Here is an 18306-nt window from a genome sequence, read left to right as displayed (position 1 = left end):
TTCCACACACATTTCTGTTTATAGATTGATTAGAATGTGAGTTCCATGAGGGCAGGGGTTTTTGTCTGATTTGTTTTTCACTCTGTCTTCAGAGCCTAGAATATTACTGCATAGTTGCTAAATAAATACGTAGATACACATGAAAGTGAATGTTTCCTTAGGAGCTCTTTTTTGTGACCATCAGACAGATTACAGTCGTGGCACTAAGTCTAATTTACTCCGACAATAGCCCTGGGGCAGAGACAGAGTGCAAAGAAAATACTAAAGATGGCCACAAATTCTTTGAATTTCTCCCATCACAAGATGGAGTCTATGTCACCTCCTTTGAATCTATGTGAACTCTGTGACTGTTTTGACAAATATACTATGATGAAGTGATGCTGTGCCAGTTTCCAGGCAAGCTTTAACAGAATGGCACGGGCCGGCTGGTTAGCTCAATTGGTTAGAGAGTGTGGTGTTGGAACACCAAGGTCAAGGGTTTGGATCCCCATATAAACCAGCCACCAAAAAACAAATAAATAAAAAATAAAATAAAATAATGCTTTCACAGCTTCCACAGCCTGTCTCTGTGGAGTCCTAAGCTGCCGTGTAAGAAGTTCAGTTGCCCTGATGGAAAGACCACATGGCAAGAATCTGAGACTGCAAGGATCTGAGACTACACGGAGAGGAGGCCCACTGAGTCCAGCCTTTCAGCCATCCCCTTTCAATACCAGGCACATGAATAAGACTGTGTGGGACCTTCCAGACTAGCCTAGCTGCCAGCTGTAATACTACCAACTAAGTCTGGTTGATGCCATGTGGAACAGAGGAATCACCTAGCTGAGCCCTGCCCAAATTACTGACTCAAAACATGTGTGATATAATACAGTGGTTGTTTTAAGCCACTGAGTTTTGGGATAGTTTGTTATGTCTTTTTGTGAATGGCTTATTTCACTTAGCATAATGTCCTCAAGGTTCATCCATGTTGTAGCTTATGTCAGAATTTGCTTCCTTTTGGGCCGGCCCGTGGCTCACTCGGGAGAGTGCGGTGCTGATAACACCAAGGCCCCGGGTTCGGATCCCATATACGGATGGCCGGTTCGCTCACTGGCTGAGCGTGGTGCTGACAACACCAAGTCAAGGGTTAAGATCCCCTTACCGGTCATCTTTTAAAAAAAAAAAAAAAAGAATTTGCTTCCTTTTTAAGGTTGTATAGTATTCCGCTATATGTATATACCACATTTTGTTTATCCATTCATCCATTGATGGACACTTTGGTTCCTCTTGGTTATTCTGAATAGTGCTGCTGTGAACGTGGATGTGCAAATATCTTCTTGAGACTTTGCTTTCAATTCTTGTGGATATATACCCAGAAGGAGATTATTGGATCATATTGGGTAGTTCTATTTTTAATTTTTTTGAGGAACCACCATACTGTTTCCCATAGCAGTTGCAACATTTTACAATCCTACCAATTATAGATTGCTTTTAGTGGCTCAACTGTGAAGTATATAAGAAATTGCCTTAAGTGCAATAGAAAACATCAACAGAAATAAAATCCAGACTATTGTACTTCAGACATGTCAGTCAGGAGGGTTTAAATTGATAACTATTACAAAACAGTTATATCCATTTTGTGTTTTTAAGTAGAAATATATAAATTAGAAGCCTTATTTTTAAATCATTTTAGTGTAATTAGTTTTGTGTTTTGATTTACATTTTAGCTTTTGTTTAGAAAGACTAGGCTGTAATATTTTTGGACTATATTAATAACCTTTCTTTTGTGTTAAATTTTGAATGAGATACAAGAGTACTTCAAAAAGTTCATGGAAAAATAGAATTGAAAGATAATACAAATCCTTCCATGAACTTTTTGAAGACCCCTCATGTTTCAAATATACAGAATAGAATAGAAAATAATATAACAATTATCTGAGTACTTACAAACCCAGCTTGAACAAATCTTCACCATATTTATGTCGTATTTCTTGAGATTTGTACCTAGAAGTAGTGTAGTAGGGCAGGAAAAGAAAACCCATCAAACATTTCCACTCTTTGCTGACTGTAGAAGCAGGCAAAAACGCATGAAATCAGAGAAGAGAAACTTGTAAGTAAATGAATTCGTCCTTGGCTACCTGGAATTCTTCTGGTAGTGTGAGAGAAAAATGGCCCAGTAGTTAAAATCACGGACTCTAAAGTTATATGGACCTGGATTCTAGTCCTAGGTTTGTTTCTTGCCAGTTGTGTATCCTCAAGCAAATTGCTTAATTTCTTCCTCCCTTAGTTTTCTCATCTGTAAAACAGGGATAACCATAATATTTTCCAAGTTTGTTGGGAGGATTAAAAGAGAAATGCGAGCTCTTATGTATTTACTGTATACAGTCAATGACATACAGTAAAGCTGTAAATAAACATTAGTAGCGATAAACATTAGTAATTACTTGTTTTGTTTATTGAGCATTCAACATAGGCAAATCACTCTCCTAGTGCTGAGAATTCAGCAGTGAACAAGAGAGATATAGACCTCTGTGGAGCTCACTTTCTAGTGACAGACAATAAATAAGAAAACAAGATAATTTCAAATAGTGATAGGAACATGAAGAAAATATCAGTTATGGGAAGGGGTTGAAGAAGCTACTTTAGACAGGAGATAGGAGGCCATTGGAGGCCTTCAGAAATGAAATTTAACTCAAACTAGCAGAAGGAACCATTATTGGGAAGAGACAGAAGAAACAGTACATGCTTAGGCCCTGAGGCAAGAAAACTTGACTTGTAAAAAAAAAACAGGAAGGACAGAGTGGCTAGAGCTCAGCATGTGAAGGGAAAGAGAATGGGCATGCCATTTCAGAGTTAGGAAGGGCAGTCCAAGAAGGGCCTTGTAGACCATAGTAACGAGGTTGGACTTTATTCTTAATGGACCGTAAAGACACTGGAGGTTTTTATTGCTAGTGACGTACAGCACTCTCTGTTCTGGGGAAGAATTTGTGTGCTTCCCTGTAGCTCTGTTTTAGAATTATGAGTGTATGCATGCTTTAGGAGTCAACATTTCTGGGGATTTCACATTGGTTACTCATCGGCTCCCCCTGGTGGAGTTGGTGGCTCAGTTTGAATTCTCAGGTCTGCAAAAGCAAAGTAAAATCAGCAATTAATTTATCCCAAGGTAAATAAGCAATTTATCCTTTAATCCAATAAACATTTATTGGGTGGCTGCAATTTGCCAGGCTCTGTTCTGGTGCTGGAATACACCCATAAACAAAACAAACAAACATCCATGCCCAAAGGGAGCTTACATTTTGGTGGGGCAATGGGGAGAGACATTAAATCAAATTTACAGGGAACTTGTTGGATGGGATAAATATTATTACACAAAAATAAAGTGGGGAATTGTAGTAGAAAGCACAAGGAGGATGGAGGTATTCCAATTTTAAGTATAGCATTAAGGAAGTTCTCATCGAGAAGGTGATGTTTGAATAAAGATGTAAAGGAGTTATCAGGGTGAATGAATGTATCTGGGGGAAGAACATTCCAAGCAAAGGGATCAGCAAGCCCAAAGGCCCTGAGTCTACCTACAGGTTTGAGGAACAGCAGAGGCCAGTGTGCCTTAAGTGGGAAGATGACAGAGGGAGCAGGAGATGAGGTTGGAGTTGTACTGGGAGATGTCAGAACTTGGGGGTCTTGTAGGCAAATGCAAGGATTTTGGTTTTCACTCTGAGATAGGAATCCATTGGAGGAGGGACATGATCTACCTAAGGTTTTAACAGGCACCCGCTGCTACTTTGTTAACAGATTAGAGGGAGGGATGGGCAGTGGTATAATTAGGGCACTTACAGTCACAGACTGACTGTGGCTTATACCAACAGAGAAAGTACGTGGTCAGATTCTGGACACATTTTGAAGGCAGATCCTACAGATCTTGCTAATGATTTAGATGTGGGGTGTGAGGGAGAAAAGTTAAGGATTTTAGTAAATGATGTCACTTATTAACCTATTGTCATAGGAAAAGGTGATCAAAGAACATACAGCCAAAAAATGTACGAAAAAATATTTTAGAGGTGTATCAAGCAGTTAATAAAAATAGTATGCTTTCTCCCTGGATTTTGTGGTATGTGTGAGCTAATTTTTCAAAAAAATGTAATTTGTGATTTCTTTTCTCATTATAAAATATTCACTTGCTCATTGCCCATACTGGGATTGTAATTTAAAATTAATGAAACATTTAAAAATTTCGTTTCTGTAAACAATGTGTACGAAATGAAGTTAATTGTAAGCTGAATATAATATGAGGAATAAACTAAATTTGGGTATAAAAAGGTAACTTTGGAGCTGGCCGGTTAGTTCAGTTGGTTAGAGCTCGGTGTCATAAACCCAAGGTCAAGGGTTCGGATCCCTCGTACTGGCCAGCTACCCCCCTAACCCCTCAAAAGACCACCTTGGGGTAGCCTCCCAAGTGTCTTCCAAAACTTCCCACCGTTTCTTCCTCCTACAGTGTCTCTAAATCTACCAAAAGCATCCAGCATTTCTCTTCACGTTCCCTTTAGGGAGGCAGAGATTACACGCATTTTAAAAGATCTTGAAAAATGAGCGCTATAGTACACTTCATCGGAGGTGCTTGTGGCTCAGTAGCTCAGCAGGTGTCAGCTCATCAGCACTCTGCACGACTCAGCGGCGCCGAGAGGGGCGTGGCCAGGGGCGTGACTCGCCGGGCCGTCGGGTGGGCGGGGTCTAGGAGCTTCCCCGCCCCTTGAGGCCCGACACATGCGCCCGGAGGCTTCTGGTGGAACTAGTTGTGGATTGTGAGGTGACCCTGGCGGCTAACTTCCGGTTTCTAGGGATGCGCATCCGGGTCACGCTAACGCCGCGGTTTCCTGCACTCGCTTGGTTCTACTGTGGGTCTGAACTGGACCCCATGCCCTACTGTGGGGCTTCTGCAGCCTTTGGGTGAGTCCCCGCCGCCGACAGAGTCTGAGCGCGGCCGGTTGAGTACAGCCTGTAGGGGGACGGGTCAAGAGTTCTACCTCGGTCTTTGTGGGTGGGGGGTCTCTTCGCCTATCCCTTGTCCCTGCGGAGCTTCTTTCATCTCAGCCTTTTCCCTCAAGCTGGCCTCGCCTCTGTCACCTCATCTTAGCCTTTCTTGCCTCCGCTTACCTCTCGCTTCGCTGTTTTTCCTCAGCCTCATCAGCCCCCCTTTTAATCCTGGATTCTTGCTTTTCGCCTCAGCCTTCCCTCAGCCACTGCCCCTCCGTTTTGCTCCTACTGTCTCATTTTAGCACCTCTCTTTCCCACCCCCTGATCCGGACCTTACCGTTCTTTTCACCCAGCGGGACGGCCCATCTTATTGTGCTCACCCTTCTCCACTGCGAAACTGAGCCTCTGTCTAGGGTCTTAGCTCTTCGTCCCCCAACTTTCCTCACCTTTGACCCTTCTTCCCTCCCCGGACTCGTAGGTGACACTAGTGCTTTGCCTGGGGTTCTGCCTTTCCTTTACTAGAGAAGGGTTTTGCCAAAACCTCAATCTGGGAAGACTTCCCCAGCCTGGGGGAAGTTTTGTCTTAAGGCGCTGGGTTAGACTGAACCTGGTAGCTTCCGTAGTTAGGGAACAACAAAGGCGTTCCCAGTTCTTTGCTGGAGCTCAGTTTTGGGGCTCTCTCGAGCACCTAACAGGTGGCGGGCACACGGTACTGCTAGCGGTTGGGCTTGTGTGATCTTGTTAATTGACAGGTCATGGGGACGTACTGTCAGTTTTGTCTTCTCTATCCCAAGAGAATGGATATGCACATTTTGCTGAGGCAAAAATGCGGATGTTGCGGGACGGTCAGCTCTGTTTTCTGCATGGGCTTTATCTGTAGGACAGTTGCTATGACAGAGGACAGAGTTTCCTTGGGAGATTATTAGCCCTAGATTTATAAGCTCATTGTCAAAAATGCTGGTGTGTTATTGAAACGTTTTTTTGCTCAAGAGTTCACTATAGTAATTTCCAAGTAATTTTCTTTAGTTGAACTCAGTATACAGATATGTATTCCTATCCTTACCTCTTATACATTGTTTTTTCATTTTTACTCTATTAGCAAGTTTCCTGTTTTTCTTTTTGTTTCTTCATAAGCTAGACATTACAGTACTTTGCTTCTTAGAATATTCTTCTAACTTTTGTTTTTTCTTTACTGTTTCCACCTTAGTCTTAAAACCATTTTTTTCTCGTTTTGAGACTTAAGGCATCTTAATTAAATTTCTCCGAAGGCTTTAAGTTATCTATAACATGAAGGGATTGGATTTAATAATGGGTAGTGTCCCATTTCCCAAATTTTGTGATGCGAGGTATATTTTGAGGACAGGGTTGGATACTTCCTCCCCTTCTCGGTGTTTATCGTGTATGTCTGGCAGTTGTACAGAGTTTTTTGTGTGATAATTTTCTGTAATCATACAAATTGTGCTCTAAAATTTAGTACTTACATGTGAACAGAACAAATACAGTTTTTAGCATCTGCATCTCTTTTGGCTAATGAATTACAGAAAAGTCTCCTCCATTATATAATATATGAGGGCACTTCAGAGAGTTTGTGGCATAATAGAATTAAAAGATAATATGAATCTTTTCATGAACTTTTTGAAGACCCCTCATGTATATATGAGAGTGTAGCATAGACATTGGCTTATTCCAAAATTGGGCTGCTCCCTTCAGCTATTTTTAGCAAGTGATTTTGGAGCTTGGCCATGTTAGTCCTAGAAGCCACAGAGAAGGACCCTTCTCGTTGGCCTTCAGGATTTATCTAACTGCTGAGGGAAGCCCCTTTGAAAGTTTCTTAGGTTCTCCCTAGCGTCTACATTGGAAACTCTACCTTCTGTTCAAACAGGCTTCATCATTTCCCATCTTTAAAAAGTAACGCCAATGAGTATGGCTGACTTGAGCTTCTTCCTTACCTCCAGGTTTGTGGACTTTTTTTTCTAAGCCGTGGGAACTCCGTAGACAGACCCATGTTTGGGTTGATGCAGAGCCCTCTTTCAGCCTTTTTCATTTCTGAACTTTGTATTTCTTGTGCATGTCTAAATCTCTAAACTTATATGGAATTCTACAGTTCACAGCTGGAGGGAATCGTAGAGTTCAAACCTACCCCTTTATTTTACACATAAGGAAATCAGGGCTTAAAGAATTAATGATGTCAAACAGTATGTTTTTGATGAAATTTTTTTTAAAAATGGATGAGTTTTCCAAGGTCATTTTTTTTTTTTTAAATAAAGAAATCCTGCACATGCGCTCAGAGTAGTGGGTTTTAGTTCCATCAAAGCTGTAGGCTGGAGAGCACATATGTACTATTTAGTGGGTCATTTTGACACACTTATGTTATAGGAATGAGACTATTAGTATAAAAAAATCTAAAACCAATTTTTAAATCTGAGGCTGAAGTTATTCTGCCTTGAAAGAGGGACTAGAGTTAAGAAACTGTTTTGTGCAGAAGAAGAGTTGAAAAAGAGAAGTTTTTCTCTTTTTTCTTCTAAGAGGACTTTGACCTATTATGATGTAAATTGTGCATAGAATTCCTTAAATGAAATGAGCATCCTGTGTTCATATTGAAGCAATTATGTTATGCTGCTGGTCTTCGTACAGAACTTTGTGTAGACTTTATGATGACTGAAAAGCCGGCCCTCCTTACCTACCTGCCACCTCCCCACCCCGCAGAATCTCTAGAGACAGCTTAGTGTGTGTTTATTTTTAAACTTCAGAATCACTGTAGTTTTTCTATAGAACTGTCTACTTTAGTTTGGCAGTCTTAGTTTATAACTCTGGGGTCTCAATTTGAAATACATTTCTACATATTAGTTTTATGTCTACTGGGTTTTCTTATTTTGTTTTGGTTTATTTTTTGTTGGTTTTTTTTTTTTTTTTGGCATTTTATCTGTTTTACATGTTTTACTTTTTGTTCTTGAACCCTATGATGTGTTTTAAGCAAGATGCAGTTTTAAAAGTTTAAGAAACAAAATACACTTCCAGCATATCCTTAACCATTTGTACCTTACAGTATCTTGGTTTCCTTGATCTGCCTAAGCTGCTTCATGGCTTCATTCTCTTTGTTTTGATTACAAATAAAAGGCTCATAGAACTTTTTTTGTTGTTGTTTGTGTAAACGATTTTTGCATTCTGCATATAACAACAGGATATTTTAGCTCATGTATTATTTAAATGGAGGAAGAATAGTTAAAAATAGAACTGTATATTTAAAAATACTGAGAATACACCAAGGTCAAGGGTTTGCATCCCTTTACTGTACAGCCACCACCACCACCAACAACAACAACAAATATTAGGAATAGTTTATTCTTTCCATACATTTATCTAATTGGTTTATACCAAAGGCCTGAATTGTTGTATTTATAATAAAGTTGAAAGTAGGTGGGCTTTCTGTCTTCTGATTAACTTAAAAATACAAGTACATCTTTTTGTATAGACTGTATAGCTTAACCTATAACGTACCCTATTGATAGTGGTATGCTTTATTGTCAGAGAACATATCAAATAATGGAACACATAATCATCTTGATATTTTTGCTTCCATCAACCTAGGTCCCAGAGTAGCTAATAACTAAATGTAGAAATAATTAAGATATATTCTTTGTTATTTATAGTAAATTTAAAAACAGACATTTAAAATATGGGCTTCATAAAATTTGTCTTTACTGTGGCCCCCTTTTAAATATGCAATGTTATATTAAATCAGAAAAGGAAATGTATAGTTTAAATAGTATGACTTATTGTAAATAAGTTAACAGATCAGCCCAACACAGTCTGTGCTTAATATCTTAAGTGATCTTACCACAGATTGTGTTGGATGCACTTTAACTTATTAGCTTTGTTAATGTTTGTACCAGTTAGATTTGTGTCTTTTTCCCCCCTAGAAAATAGTTAGCAATAATCATTGTAATACATTTTTTTCAGCAAATGTCATTTGGGCACCTACTGTGTACAGTTACAATAATACATATTTAGGCTGCTCATGTGAACTAGGTGACATTGTACAGGGTTGACATTTACACTTAAATTCTGAATTTGGGGCCGACCCCGTGGCGCACTCGGGAGAGTGCGGCGCTGGGAGTGCAGCAGTGCTCCCGCCACAGGTTCGGATCCTATATAAGGATGGCCAGTGTGCTCACTTGCTGAGCGTGGTGCCGCCGGTCACAGAAAGACAAAAAAAAAAAAAAAAAATTCTGAATTTGATCTTATTTGTACATTTCTGAATTGAACATAAGACTTAACATGATTAGAATTAAAATAAACTTTAATCCTATGGAAGTGTCACTTCTTACCAGTGACAATGGCATATAATTTTTATTTATTTATTTATTTATTATTTTTTTTCTAAAGATGACCGGTAAGGGGATCTTAACCCTTGACTTGGTGTTGTCAGCACCGTGCTCATCTGTTGAGCTAACCAGCCATCCCTATATGGGATCCGAACCCGCGGCCTTGGTGTTATCAAGTACCACACTCTCCCGAGTGAGCCACAGGCCAGCCCATATAATTTTTAAACTGGATTTTAAGACTTTCTATTGTTTGGAAAACAGAGTGATTTCTCATTATTTCTTTGGCTTAAGCTTCTTGCATTAATCTGTATCACAGCTTAATGAATATAAAATCATGTTCTTTATTGTAGGGACAATTAAATAATTTTCATTTGGGAAGCTTTTTCACAACTGAACTGTAAAAATCTGTAGTGGTTAAACAATGAAAATAAAAGCAAACTTTATGTAGCATTTACTGTATATCAGGAATTATTCTAAGTGGTTTACGTGTATTAACTCTTTAATCCTTACAACCCTATGAAGTAAGTACTATTCTTACTATCCCCGTTTTACATATAAGGAAACCAAGGCACAGAAGTTACAAAACTAGCCCAAAGTAACACAAGTAGTTAATGGGAGAGCTGAATTTGAACTTAGGCTTTCTGGCTCCAGAGTTCATGACCTTTTTGTACAAAGGTGCTACTTGTGATTTCCTTCTTTACAGGTTAAGGTTAAAGATTCGATTTCTTTGAAACAGAAAAAAGTACTACTTTTGGTTGGGAACCTTAGAGGAGGGTTTTAGTCTTTTTGTTAGTGCTGGCTTCAGGCAAATTGCAAACCCTTTACAACCTATGTTTCTCAGTTGGCAAAAACCATATATGAGTATTAAGAAAGTAAAGCAGGATCAAATTCCTCCCCGTTTTAGAAAAATTATCTTATGAAAGTTAATTACTTTGGAGTTATTTAGAGCAAAGTTAGTCTTTTTAAAAAATGTCCCCTTAAAGTTAATTTTTTGCCTTTTTTTGATCTGCAGAGTATTAAATAGACTTATGTAATAGTCTTAAAATGCATATGAATTTAATATTGCCCATATGAATTTAACAAGTTTGAAACATAAAACAGAAGACTAGCAGGTTAGCTCAGTTGGTTAGAGATGGTGATGTTAACACCAAGGACCAAAGGCAAGGGTTTGGATCCCTGTACCTGCCAGCCTCCAAAAAAAATAGAAGACTAAAACTGAGATTTCTGACTTACCTCTGGTTTCATTTCCAAATTAGGAAATTTGTATGAAACTAAATACATCCATTACATTAGGGCTACCATTTTAGTGTAACATATTTAAATTAGTGTTTTCATTTTTACTTTAGAAAGAGGGGCACTTTCATAAATCAGCTCCTTTTTAAATTTGAAAATGTGAATAATTATTTAGAATATTATTAATCATATTAATATTATTTTGTGTCTTTATTATTCCCAAATAAAAAATTTTAATTGCTATCTGGGGAAAGGAGATGATTTTATATTAGTTGGGGTGCACTTTGATATAAAAGTGTTGTTCTCAGATAATAAGTTATTCTGAATATTTTGTAAACAGTTGAGAATCATAGAACCTGGTTAACAGAAAAAGTATAATTATGTCTGGTAAGAAATGACACTTGATTAGGAATAGTACCTATTTTAATTATTAAATGTTTACTCCTCTTATTAGTTTAGATGTATTAATTAAGTACACTTTCATAGTAGATTTATTTTATTTTTTTAAGCCTACAGCCCCCAGCAATCCCAAGTGATCTCCCATCTGAGTACTCGTCTTGTTATTAGAGCTGGCTTTGGGCAAATTGATAGTGTGGACCATAACAGCTCTTGTCTTGATTTTTTTTTTCCCCCTTGGTGGAAAAAGTATGGTTATGAAGCTGAAAAGAATAAGGTTTGCTATGGTGATGTACTTGTTGGTATTTAGAATGTTCTTTACTTTTACTTAAGCATTTAATTTTTGGTTCAAAGCAATTCTCCATGTGGATTTGATAGTCAGTTTGTCTTTTAAAATTTCAGTAGTTTTCTTTCACCTGAAATTTAATAATTTAGTAATTACTGAATTTAGGGAAATTGGTATTTGTTGCTTTCAGCACCGTTACTATGGGAATAAATTAGAATGATTAGTTTTCAGTTGGAATTGACCTTTATTCTTCGGTTTCCATAGTACTTGGAAAAGATTTAGGTCAGCTCCACCTGTCGTGCTCCTCCTCCCTTTCAAAGGAAGAGGAAAATTTAATTTAGCACAATGATGTTCATTATTTGATAATGAACTAAATTAATAGTAATATGATAATCTCTCTTTACCAACAACATAATCTGAAATATGTGTATCACTTTTTTTCTTGGAATGTTTCAGGCTTTAGAGAACATTTTAGGATAAAAAATAGTACAAGTGTCTTATTAAAAATGCCTTAGTAATCAGTGTGTTATTAGTTCACTGAATTTTTCTCTCTTAAGTTTAAAGATGTCAAATTTAGGAAACATTTGTAATGATAATTTAAAATAAAGGTAGAATTTTTAAAATCTGCTTTTCCTTTTCACCAGGTCTTACTTTGCTCCGGGTTAGGAAGTAGTGATTAGGTAACATTGGTGAATAAGTGCTCCTGAGATTGAGAACTAGAGCTTTTGCAAAGAGAATAGACCATCTCTCTTATTTGGTAAGGCATATAGTAGCTAGATGAGCTGAAAATCTTTATCTCATTTCTTTGTATCTCCTATATTTATTTAGTGTTGGTACCACACATTCTGTGAAAAAAAAATTTTTTTTTGGAGTAACTGTTGAACTATTGATTCTTACTCAGGTGGTTTCCTTTTCCTTTTCTGTTCTCTCTCAGAGGCTTGCCTTTGTAAAAGTGTAATTTAGAGAACCACCAAAACTCTGTTGTTTCATATGTAGTGATGTGGATATTTTCTTCCTTTTTTGACTGGCCAGTATTTTATTTCTGGTAAAGTGACTTTTGAACTTTTTGATCATGACCGGTGGTGCATTATTATGTTTTCTATTCTATTTTGTTTTATTATATTTCATTTAAAACAAACTGTCGGTCTCTATTCACTAAGTTGATATGATAACCTCCTAATGCAGTGTACCTGCAGTTTGAAAAATTCTAGTGACTGATAGATTTTTTTCCAATATTGTCTTTTTGAAATTGAAAATGTTTGGCTTTGCTAGTTTTAATTTTTTCCTCTAAAGTGTACCTTGATTCTGTAAAGCTTTTAACCAAAATAATTGTGAGGAACAGTTGAGAGATGGAGGCCCTACTGCCCTGATTACCGTTACTATCATCTTTGTTCTTTACCGTGTTTAGGCACATGATTTTAAAAACTGCAGTAATCTAGAATCATGAGGTTGAAAATGTTCGGTTATATGCAGAGATGCTATCGTTGGAATCTTTTGCTAATTTCCACCTAACAATCTAAGTTTAGGTTCATTCAGTTGTTTTTCACAAACTTTGCCTCTGTCCTGGGCAACTAGTCAAAAGGTTACAAAGCTGCTTTATTCTACTTTTTTCTGGCTCCAGTCCAGGTCTTTGTAAACCAAGAAAAGAGCACTGAGGAATGAAATAGTTTGCTCATGTGTATATGGTCAGGTGAAAGTAGCAGCATTGAGGAGTCATTAGCATTTGTGACAGTGGACTGCATTTATTTATTGTCCCAGTTCATTTCCCATAATCACTGAAGGTAAAAGATGGTAGAGAAATCAACAGTTCCTAGCCTATCCTAGCGATTAGAGTAAGACAGGGTCAGCAGGGCTATTCTACTATTTTTACCACTACCACCTCTTAACACTTAATGAGCACTTACTATGTGCCAGGCACTATTTAAAGCTCTTCAGTTGTATTAGTGCATAGTCACTTGGGAAGCCTGGGAGAAGAATGAGAATGAGAAAGAGTAAAGAAGAAAATTCACCTTCTTTTTAGCATTTTCTCATTACCTGACTTATAAATTCTGGCTATTAGTGATTGTAGCATGGTATGTCGTACATTTTTAACTTGATGCTTTTAAAAATCATCAGTCCTGTCTGTGATGTTCCATTATGAGGCACATAGCTGTCGTTTGAGAGTTCAGGCTTTGAAGCCAGCCTGTCTGGGCTGAATCCCAGGTTGGTAACTTAATAGGTATATAGCCTTGGTCAGGTTAGTTTCTATGCCTTAGTTTTCTCATCTGTGAAATGGTTATAGTAATAAATAATACCTATCTTATAGACTTACCAAAAGGATTAAACTAGTTAATATATTAAAAGTACTTAGAACAGTGCCTGAGCCATTCCATAAATGTTAGCTATTAATAGTATCAACTCACAGTTAGATCTTCTGAGAGTATTTGTGACTGTGATGAGTTCCGTATGTTTGCTGAGTAACAGCATGTGATTGACATTCAGTGTTGTGTTTTTTTGTTTTTGGGGGTTCTTTTTTGGTGGCTCGTTGGTTTGGGGAACCCTTGACCTTGGTGTTACAAGGCTGTGCGTATTCAATGTTATGTACATGTATTGCCCAGGAGCATGAAAACATCTTTTCTTGAGGACTTGTAGAGAAAATTCTTGGGTAGAGTTTTGCAATCAAAGCCAAATGACAAAGATTATCAGGGCTACAGGCCCAACTTGTTTAGTCTCTGATAGGAATCTTGTTATTTGGACCTTTACCCTTAATAGTTTTACTATTTTGCCATTTGGAAAAACTAAGGCACTGGTTAATGAATTGACTTTCACTCAAGACCAAATTTCTTTTCTGTTTATCTTATGTCTAAGATATTTATTTTTCTTTAACAAACACTTATATCACACTTAGTATGTACCAGGCACTATTTTTAGAGCTTTATAGATATTAACTCATTTAGTCCTTATGACAAGCTTATGAGAAAGGCACTATTATTATTCACGTTTTACAGATGAAGTAACTAAGACCTAGGAAAGTTAAATAATTTGTCTGAGATCCCACACTGTTCATTCATTAGTGCTGGTATTTGAACCTAAATAGTCCGGTTCCAGAATTTATACTCCAAACATACCTTATGCTTGCTTGCCAAACCTGCTTCTTACAGAGATGAACTATGGTGAAAAGGATAAAATAATGACTGTTAAAAAACTTGTTTCACTATTCTTCACTCTCTGGGCTGAAATAACAGCACTGAAATTATGGGTGATGGCTTTTTTGTCTGATGGATGTTTGAAGGAGTAAATAAGTTTGGAGAAATAAAACATTAATAAAAGAACTAAACCTAGATTTTATCGTTCTTCTGACAGCTAAAGACATAAATTTCAGCATTGTACCCATAGATATATACAATTATTATATGTCAATTAAGAAAAAATAAATCTAATAAAAAATTGACCATTTACAAAGGAATATTCTTTTTTTTTTTTTTGGTGGCTGGCCATTACAGGGATCCGAACCCAGAATATTTTGAAAGAACGTTTTATGCATTATTCTACAATATTTTTCTAAGAGGTCTTTTTTAAAAAAAATTTTTATTAAAAAAATTTTTTTGGTGTTTGATCAATCAGTAGGGGATCCGAATGTAAGGGGTCTTAATGTAATGAATATTGAACAAATTCTAGTAAAAAATTCCTTGACCAAAGAAATAAATAAGTAAAAATTCTGTTAGTATAGTAAATATTATCCAAATAGTGGAGAGCTGTTTGGTATATAGGATTGATAGGTAGATGAGATATATAGAATTATATAGGATGCTAGAAAATGGATGAAACAGGGTACACGTTTTTTCTATATAACCAGAAGCAATACATTTATAGAATATGTGTGTTGGAGTATAATACCATGTGTCAGACCACAGCACCTACAGAAAAGAATGTGATTCTCTTAGAAATGTTAAATTCGCAGATTAAAGAAGGATGAAGACAAAGTTTTGGAGTCTTTGAGTTCTGTGGAGTCTGGATCTCCAAACATTAGAGAAATTCTTATGCTCTGACTGACAAGTTACTAAAAATGGAAGAGAGGTCTAAGCAGTGTTGGAAGGAATGTATTAAAAGAACTGTTTGACTACTATTAAGCTCACCTTGACACAGCTAATTCAGATTAACCCGTTCTTTCTCAATACTTTTTACTGTGGTTTTGGAATTTTTCCTATGTAACACATCTCCCTGTTTTATTGGAAGCTTGTATGGAAAAGTTTGTGTTGATTTTTATTGACGATTGTTTTATAGACAATTTCAAAGGATGATTTTCTAAGAAGTAATGTTAGAAATTATAAAAACAATTTTTAGACAATCTATTCCTGATCAAATATTTCTCCTATTAACTTGGTACGGCCTAAATATATTTTTTTAAAAAACCTTCTCAGTAAGTTCTGATAGTATTCTGTTAAGTGTAAAGTTACTATAAATATTCCTACAGCTGACAATATACCATGATATGTTAGTCAGTCATACCTCCCAGTTAAAGTAGCCAGAAGAATTCACCAACTTTACCACAGTTGGTTGTCTGGGCTATATATTTATGGAAGGAGTTGACCAGCATGGTGATGGTTTTTATATGTCTGCAGAAAGTCCATCAGGGAAGTTATAGGTGGTTGCAGTTTTTTGGTTGACCGATATGTGATTTGTGCTGTTGCCTAAGTTGTGAGAGCAAAAAAGGCTGTCTCTTAGGATCATTGTAAAGGGAACCTTAAGGGAGGTCAGATGAGTGTAGGCCTGCTGGTTATTTGTGTCTACTTCAGTAGGGTTCTGAGTACAAAGGATTCTGAGTGGATGTGTTAGTAGGTAAGTTAGATGTTTTTTAAAAGGTAGTAAATGAAGAAAGGTTGCCTTCAGCTGATGAGACTTTAATGGATTTCTGAAAGACAGGAAACAGTGAGATTGGATTGCAGAGAAACTAGTAGAAGAAGTCATAATTGAAAGGATATGTAGATTGGTTAGAGCACAGTGTGATAACACCAAGGTCAAGGGTTTGAATCCCCTTACCAGCCAGCTGCCAAAAAAAAAAAAAGAAAGAAAGTATATGTAGAAGTTTCAGAAATGTACTAGACTCCTAGTAAACAAATATAAAGATAGGAAGGGTGCCAAGAGCATTCATCAGTTTCCTGGCCCTTGTCCTGGATTTTGAGCATCTGGTGTTTGTCCCCTGGATAAAACCCAGAGACATGCTTTTAAACACATTGAACAATCTGCCTGGGGAGGTCATTATTTTCTTACAGTCTGTTCTCCACAGAGCATTTAATGTATCTAAATCAAATCATGTCATTGTCTTGCTTGAAGCACCCACTGCCTTCCTAAACTCCTGTGTTACAAGCTGTGTGTGATCTGGCCCTACTCTGCTTCTCAGGCCTCCTTTCTTACCACCCACTCGCTTGCTAACACTGGTCTTTTTGCCTTTTCTCAAATATGCCAAGATTGTTACCCTTTCAGTTTCTTTACACTTGCTCCCTCCTGAAAAGTTCTCCTTCACATCTTATAGCTCTCTCCTTTTCATTATTCAGATCTCTGCTGATAAATTACCATCTCAGAAATGATCACCCCATATGAAATAGCTCCCCTGTAGTCACTCTCTGTTCTTTACTTTGTTTTATTTTCCATAGTATTTTTCACTTTGTGAAATTATATTACCTAATGTATTTGTTTATTTCTCCATTAGAATAAAAAAAGTTCCTTGAGACTGTGGACTGTTCTTCACCGAATTCTCAGTATCTAGACAAGTGCCTGACACATAGTAGACATGAAATAAATATTCTATAAAAGAATGAATGAATTTTCAGGCTAGAGAGAGGAGCAAGCATAGCCTGAAGTAACCATAGACCTCTACAACAAAAGCAGAGGAAACAAAAAGTAGAGTAGATAATTGCAGTGTTTCTCCCTGGGTAAAAGCTATGATAGCCACTCTCTAAAGTGAGAGTCCTGGCATAGAAACTAGCTATATCCCAAATAATTTATGTGATGTTCAGAAGAGACTGGGATTCATATCCAGAAAGCAAATTACCTGCAGACACTGCCTAATTGCATATTTCACTCCTCTTCCACAGTCACTAGAAGTGGATGTATTTGTCTACAACCTGCATACACCAACAGATAGATGAACAATGATTCTCATCCACTCCGAGGAAAAACTGTTTAGTTGAAACTCTCAACTATAAATATGAACTAGAAACCCAGATTTATCAGTCATTTGAGGAAAATTAATACTATGAAAGAGGTACCAAATGCAATCAACAGTAAAGGAAATAGTGATTAGTATAAACTGAAGGAGATTTTAAATAATAAGCATTATTAGTAATTTTAGAGGAAATAAAAAGGCAAATGAGAAAAATGTAAATATTGAAATTTTAAAAATAAAAAGTGGACTGAATAGCAGAATAACATATTAGTAAGTATAAACATTGAGCTGAAGGAGTCTCAAAATTCAGTGCAAAGAATGTCAGGAAAAATGGCAGAGTAAGAACATCTGAAAATTTTCTTCCCCGTAAAAGCAGTGACAGCAGTGGCAAAAATTGTCAGAATTAATTTTTTCAGAATTCTGGAAATTAATCACAGGCTTGCAGCAATCTGGGACTATTTGTTCAAGGAAAATGGCCGAATCTGGGCAAAACCAGCAAACTTTATGGCATGTTAACATGCCCTTTTCCCATACCCTTCAATCCAGCTCGACAGTAGTCTTGAAAACCAACAGTCTCCAAACGTGGTGAAAACCAGCCACTGGAAGGGGCAGAATGAGTTTGGAACTCCTTTAAAGCCCCTTTCCTAGAGAATTGTCATTATTTTACCTGTCTGGTGGTTGCCTGAATAATAGTTGGAGCAAACAACAGGCTAACCAAAAAGCTTAAAAGGAAAAGCTTGGGAGTGAGATGTCCATAGAGGAATTTGTAAAGCTCTGATAGATTTCTGGGAATGTAAGAAGTTGTTCTGGTTGATCTTGAGGCTCAGTACAAGCGGGAAGTGAAGCCTAAGACAGAGTTGTAAAGTACCTGGCTGAGTGTTAAGGGTGTCCCTAACACATGTGCAGAGCGCATCAGTACAGACTGGGAGACTTACTGGTTTGAGACATCTAAGGAAATCTCTGTCCAGTCATTAGCT

General features: G+C 37.2%; 1 protein-coding gene across 5 annotated transcripts in view; it reads left to right on the top strand.

Annotated features, from left to right (window-relative positions):
• The first annotated feature begins 4832 nt into the window (after nt 1-4832).
• The window catches only part of EYA3 (EYA transcriptional coactivator and phosphatase 3), a 98991-nt gene continuing 85517 nt past the window's right edge, over nt 4833-18306 (top strand). For all 5 annotated transcript variants that reach the window (XM_063104436.1, XM_063104438.1, XM_063104434.1 and 2 more), the window contains exon 1: nt 4833-4917. The gene's annotated coding sequence lies outside the window, so the exon portion shown is untranslated. The remainder of the gene's footprint in view (nt 4918-18306) is intronic.

Source organism: Cynocephalus volans, chromosome 8 (genome assembly GCF_027409185.1).
Source record: "Cynocephalus volans isolate mCynVol1 chromosome 8, mCynVol1.pri, whole genome shotgun sequence".
Taxonomy (NCBI): domain Eukaryota; kingdom Metazoa; phylum Chordata; class Mammalia; order Dermoptera; family Cynocephalidae; genus Cynocephalus; species Cynocephalus volans.
Note: the sequence above shows the minus strand (reverse complement) of the source record. Positions and strands in the feature narration are given on the sequence as shown.